Below are 6,839 nucleotides of genomic sequence, written 5' to 3'. Positions count from 1 at the left end.
TCGACCCTGGATTATATCAAACAAAGGTACGGAGTTAGATCATCGAGCTCGTGACTCCGGAACCAACCTCGACTCCGAACAAGATCAAGAAAATTTTATCGGGCCAAAAAACGGAAGGCCAAAATATCTGCATTCGGTCAGATATCACGGTGGAAATCTCGATACGTATCAAGGAGAGGCCGATTAGTTAGCAAGTTATGAGGTTTTCTAACTTTTATAGAATTGTACCTAGAGTAGGACTCCCCTACTATATAAAAGTGGGTCTGATCATTTGTAAGACACATTGTAACACGCATCCAAAGGCAATACATTATTATTCTAATTCTTATTATCTTGCTATTCTGTTCTCACATAGATTGAGGCAATTTCTGGCTCGAGGGTGACCAACCTTCAAGGCTAACACTATTCAACTTGTGTGGTGTGCATTTATTTTTCTGTCATTGATTTCAATATTAATCTACTCTCTCAAGTTGTGTCAAATTATATTACGTATCCTTAAAACCGTGTATAAATTTAATTGTTATCCGATTTTGAGGGTAAATAATATGAATTAACACAATATTGTTGTTCACCTCGAAAATACGAGTAACAATTAAATTTGATTTGTGGTTTTAAAGATACGTGATTTAGTTCAATACCAATTAATAATCAAGAGATATGAAGTATAGATGAAGAAAATAAGCAAGATCAAACCAGTGGATAAGTTAGTAGGCAGTAGCGACCTCGAGCTCAGTGACCTCGAGGTGAACCAAGAATAATAAAGCAAGAACAATAAAGATAAAGGACGATTCTCATGAACAATAAGCAAAAAAGTAAGATAGTATATTCTTTTCTAATGATTAGATGATGTTACAAATGATTGAGGTCCCCTTTATATAGGAGGGGAACCCTAAATAAGGTACATTTTCATTTGCAGTAAAAAATCTTATTGGGACAGATGTATAACTGCCTAGTACGGATTCGTGCTAATTCGTACAAATCAATTCCGGAATTTACACCATGATCTTGGGGACGTGGAGGGAATCTTGTCCTTCTGTAACAAACTCATAATGGCATTGTCTCGGAGTCGGTCCTGCTCAGCTTCGACACTCATGATACTTCGATCCTAAGGCATTGCATTTCGGGCTTCGAGTCTTGTCCATCGAGCTCGATCTCGAACTTGCTTGAACTCGAGTTTAAGGCGACCTCTCGAGCCTGGGAAATCGGGCATACCTGATTTCAACCGTATATAGATAGTCCCTGTGTTTCTTAGAATATAACGACAAGAAACGAATTAAGTCCTTGATTTTTACCCCGATTTTGCCACGACATCATCATCGTAACGCAAGTGACTGAGGGAATGAAAGCTTGGAAGCCAGCCTTTCCCGAGGAAAACTCCGAGAACTTTTAGCGAGTCCGGCGGTGGGAAAGATTCTGAGGGCGAAGACACTTCTGCCGATAAGGACCGTGCTGCTTAGGTTTCGTGCTCTTAGTAATATTTTGCTTTTGAGGTTGATCAGCCCTTGCGAGGAACTCTTGATCGTGACCTATAGCTTCTTGTAAAAAGGTTTATACAAAGCCATTTTCCTTCCGTGGCTTCTGAATATGTTACCCTTTTGTGCGGGTCAAAGCGCTTAGTGTCACGACCCAAACCGATGGGCCGCGATGGGTGCCTGAGTCCTAATTGTTAAATACCCATAAGCAAGCGTCTAAGATATGAACCTGAATAACATATGTTGCATTACGAAAATAACATACATGAAAGAAACCTGCCATCAAGGCATATGTACGTATACAAGCAAAATACAGTGGGCGAGCCGACAAGGCTGCTATAGACAATTATACATCCAAAACTAAAAGCCGACAAGGCCACACACAACCCAACTAGACATACTGCCTACAAACCTCTAACAGAAATATAACTGTACAAAGACGGGACTAAGACACATCATACCCATATATATATATATATATATATATGTACAAACTATCGTACCAATATCAAAAGTAGCTCCGGATCAAATGGAGCACGCCAACTCTTGCTGATCAAGGATCCTAAGAAGGGGGACCGTCAGCTTGCATACCTGCACCTGCGGGCATGAAATGTAGGCCCCATGAAATGGCGTGTCAGTACGAAAAATGTACTGAGTATGTAAGGCATGGAAATTAGTGCGTAAAAGACATAGATGAAACATGGAATACTGAAACACATCTTTAAATCTGAATAACTTTGTAAATTCTGAAACGTTTATAACGTCATGTACGTGCGTGTAAATGTCATGCCATGCATAGGTATGGGTGTACATAATATCATCAAGCCACTGAGGGTATCTCATCATATCATCTCGGCCACTGTGGGCAATATCAGGTGGTGGTGCGTATATAACGTCGTAACCACTTCCCATATCCCATATACATATACATACATATATAACGCTGTCTGATTCATATTTCAGCCACTGTGGGCAACATCATCATCATATACCAGCTGATCAGATGGTGGTCCGTATATAACACTATAACCTTTTCCCATATCTCATATACATATACATACATATATACGCGTATATAACGTCGTCTGGTCATGGGTCAATGCACATGTATAAATGAGTGAAATGCATGAAAAATACATAATAATCTTGATATTCCTTCCGGATAAACTTTTCCAACTGCGTATTATTTTGGGACCCATAAACAGAAAACAATAATAATTTTCATGGGGAATCAATGATATAGACACCAATAATAATTCTATGAATAGAGTAATTTATGAAAACTTAGTGTTTGCTCGTTTCTTCAGTATAATTTGGACCATGCCAAAATAAAGAAGGGATGACCTTAACATACCCGTTCCTTGAATTATCTGATCGAAGTGAAGCTTCTGCTTCTGAAATTGGACAAAACTTTGGTTAAATTTGTTGAAGTTGGACGAGTTTGCTTCTGTTCGTAAGTTTTAAACAAGAAAAGCCATAACCCCAACTTTTGCCATTTCCATCTCTTGATAAATACTTGTAACGTGAAAGGTTGCTATATTTTGTCTAGTTTCAGAATGTATTTGAGTGATAATTGCCTTATCAATTACAAACTATTATATATAAGAGGTGTCTTCAAGATAAGGCATAAGGCTGCCACCTCCCAAATGATTTTAAGAGTCATTATCTTGGTTAGGGAGGGCTGCCACATGTCTTATAATTAATTTAAGTTTTATCCACTTATTAGTTAACCGAATAATGTCATGTTATCCGGTAATTAATCAATTACCTGCATAATTTAAAAATTACCACAAATTACTTAAAATTCTATTTATTTTTAAAATACTTCATATATACTTTATATATTATGCTACCGTTGTCATATGGTACCTTGCATGGTACTAGTTCATAATTATCAGGTATTATCGCTTGACCCGTATTTTATTCCAAATTGATCACTTTCAACGAAACTCGTTTTCTTTAATCCGTGTACCCCTTTATCCTTCATAACACTTACTTATCGCTTGTTATAAATAGTGTAAGTACATTAACGTCAAGATGACCTCATCCCCGAGTCTACGTCAATTAACCGAAGATGAAACTTTTAATGTATGAAACGCGAGATGTAACATCCTTCCCCCCCTTAGAAACATTCGTCCTTCAATGTTCAACTCCCCGTGATCTATAAAACTTTGGCAAGGTTGCCTCTGTAACAACACCACTACCAATTCTCCCCGTAGAAGCTTTATAATTCAACGACACACATGACCATAATTATGAATAACGACAATGGCCTCACATGACCAATGATAATAACCAACACAAGAATTTATACTCTTACCTTATGATTATGATGTCTCAGTCGGACCCTTCTCTAGAGGAGGAAATAGGTAGGGATATCTAGTCTTCATGTTTTCCTCGGCCTCCCAAGTCATTTCTTCCACATTGTTATTTCTCCAAAGTACTTTCACGGAGGCTACCTCCTTATTCCGCAACTTGCGGATTTGTCGGTCTAGGATGGAAACCGGAACTTCCTCGTATGATAAGTCTTCTATAATTTGTACATCATTCGTGGGCACCACTCGGGTAGGATCGCCAATGCACTTTCGTAATATAGATAAGTGAAAAACTGGATGGACAAACTCCAATTCCGAGGTTAATTCCAACTCATAAGCTACTCGGCCCACTCTCCGAATGATCCTATAAGGCCCAATATATTGTGGGCTAAGTTTGCCTTTCTTGCCAAATTTCATCACACCCTGAACTCTAAATCTCGATGACGCACGTTAGAAAATGACTTCTGACAACTCTAAGTTGTCAATAGTCAATCCCGAATCAACTTTACTTTCTCTATGGCTTGCTGAACCAGGTTTGGCCCATGTAATCCAAATTCTCCAACGTCGAACCACCCTATAGTCGACCTACACTTTCGTCCGTAAAGAGCTTCGTATGGAGCCATCTGAATGCTGGAATGGTAGCTATTATTATATGTGAACTCAATAAGCAGTAGAGGATCATCCCAGCTACCTTTGAAGTCTATTACACAAGCTCGTAACATATCTTCCAGTGTTTGAATAGTACGCTCAGCCTGTTCGTTTGTCTGGGGATAAAATATTATACTAAGACTTATTTGAGTCCCCAATCCCTTTTGGAAGGACCTCCAGAAGTTAGCTGTAAATTGAGCTCCTCTATCCAAGATAATAGATACAAGGACACCATGCAGTCATACTATATCCTTGATATAAAGCCTCACATAATCTTCTGAGGAATATGTAGTTCTAACGGGCAAAAAATGGGCTGACTTTGTGAGCCTATCAACAATCACCCATATTGAATCAAACTTACACTGGGTACGAGGTAAGCCTACGATGAATTCCATATTAAGTATTTCCCATTTCCAAGTTGGAATCTCCATAGCCTACAATAATCCACCGGATTTTTGATGCTCAATCTTAACATGCTGACAGTTAGGGCACTGAGCAAAAAAATCTGCTATATCCTTTTTTCATTCCATCCCACCAATATATTTCCCTGATGTCATGATACATATTTGTCGCTCCTGGATGGATAGAATAACGGGAATAGTGAGTTTCTCCCATAACCTACCGACGTAGCTCTGCAACATTAGGCACACATAATCGTCCTCGATATCTGAAGACCCCATCTTCTGTAATTTCAAATGGCGTCTTCTCCTTCTGAAAGGTGGTATCCCTATAATAAATTAACACGGGATCCTCGTACTAGCATTCCTTTACTTCAGTTACTAAAGAGGATGTTGTTGTATCCTAAAGAGTAATTCCAATGTCACCTGAGTCCAGTAACCGAACTCCAAGACTAGTTAGTTGATGAACCTCATAGGATATTCCCCTCCTTTTATGGTTGTAAATATGATAGGCTACCCATAGATCTACGGCTGAGGGCGCAGGCTACTATTTTCGTCTTCCCCGGATGGTATAAAATATTAACGTTATAGTCTTTAAGTAGCTCCAACCATCTCTTTTGACGAAGATTCAATTCCTTTTGCTTGAAGATGTATTGGAGGCTCTTAATATCTGTATAGATATCAACATGAATGCCATACAAGTAGTGCCTCCACATCTTTAGTGCATGAATTACCGCGGCTAACCCTAAATCGTGGGTCGGGTAGTTCTTCTCGTGCTTACTTAGTTGTCCAGAAGCATATGCTACAACCTTACTAAGCTGCATCAGTACATGATCTAATCCAACAAGCGTCTAGGTAACATAACCATCAATCCTTTCTGGGAGCAGTAGAACCGGTGCTGGAGTTAACATGTCCTTCAATGCCCCGAAACTCTGTTCGCAAGGATTGGTCCATTGAAACTTAGTTCATTTCTTTACAATTCAGGAAATTCCCCTCTTCGGAGGCCCAAACTTCATCCTTTATCCATCACAATTAAGCTCTTATCCCACTATTAGGGTAGTATTTCATCTATTTAAACATTAGTAGTCTTAGACTCCTTTAAGTTTCTTTCAAGCTATGCTGAGCCTTCTGTAACTTAGAGAAATCATCAGCTTTCTTATGAACTTATCCCCAAAGACTTATCCATTCTCGTTACCTTTTTAACTCATCTTTTATTATCCTTCCTCTTGTCTTCCTAAAACCTTATCGCTCTACCATACTTTAGCTTGCGACCTACACATATCTATTTATACTTATTTGCAACCTTTCTTCAACTTGCCTGCACCATAGATTTCCTTATGTTATTCCGAAATATCAAGCAACATACCACATACCACTTTGGTCGAAGGTGCTTAGAAGAGAAGAAAATCCCGTTACAAGTTTCCTGTAACAACCTGCCAAACGGAGAAGCTACGAACCTTTATCGGTGTTGTGGGTCTAGGCAAAGTCTTCACTGTCTCAGTCTCTTGTGTATCCACTCGAATGTCTTCACGCGAAATGATATGTCCAAGTAAAGCTACAGAGTTCAACCATAATTCACATTTAGAGAATTTTGCATACTTCCCTTTTTGTAGAACTTTGAGCACAATACGCAAGCGATCTGCATGCTCAACCTCTGAACGAGAATATACCAATATATATTGTCGGTAAATACGATTACGAACAAATCTTAAAAAGGGCCTAAACACACGGTTCATCGAATCAATGAATACTGCTGGGGCATTGGTCAAACCAAACGACATAACATGAAATTCAAAGTGCTCGTATCTGGTCCTAAATGTTGTCTTCGGAATATCTTTATCCTTAACTCTTACCTGATGGTATCCGGACCTCAGGTCTATCTTTGAAAAACACTTGGCACCTTGCAACTGATCAAATAAATCATCAATTCTCGGGAGCGGGTACTTATTCTTGATCGTCACTTTATTCAACTGCCTATAATTAATACACATTCGTAAAGAACCATC

The sequence above is a fragment of the Nicotiana sylvestris genome, chromosome 9 (genome assembly GCF_000393655.2).
Source record: "Nicotiana sylvestris chromosome 9, ASM39365v2, whole genome shotgun sequence".
NCBI lineage: Eukaryota > Viridiplantae > Streptophyta > Magnoliopsida > Solanales > Solanaceae > Nicotiana > Nicotiana sylvestris.
This window is presented reverse-complemented; position numbering follows the sequence as displayed.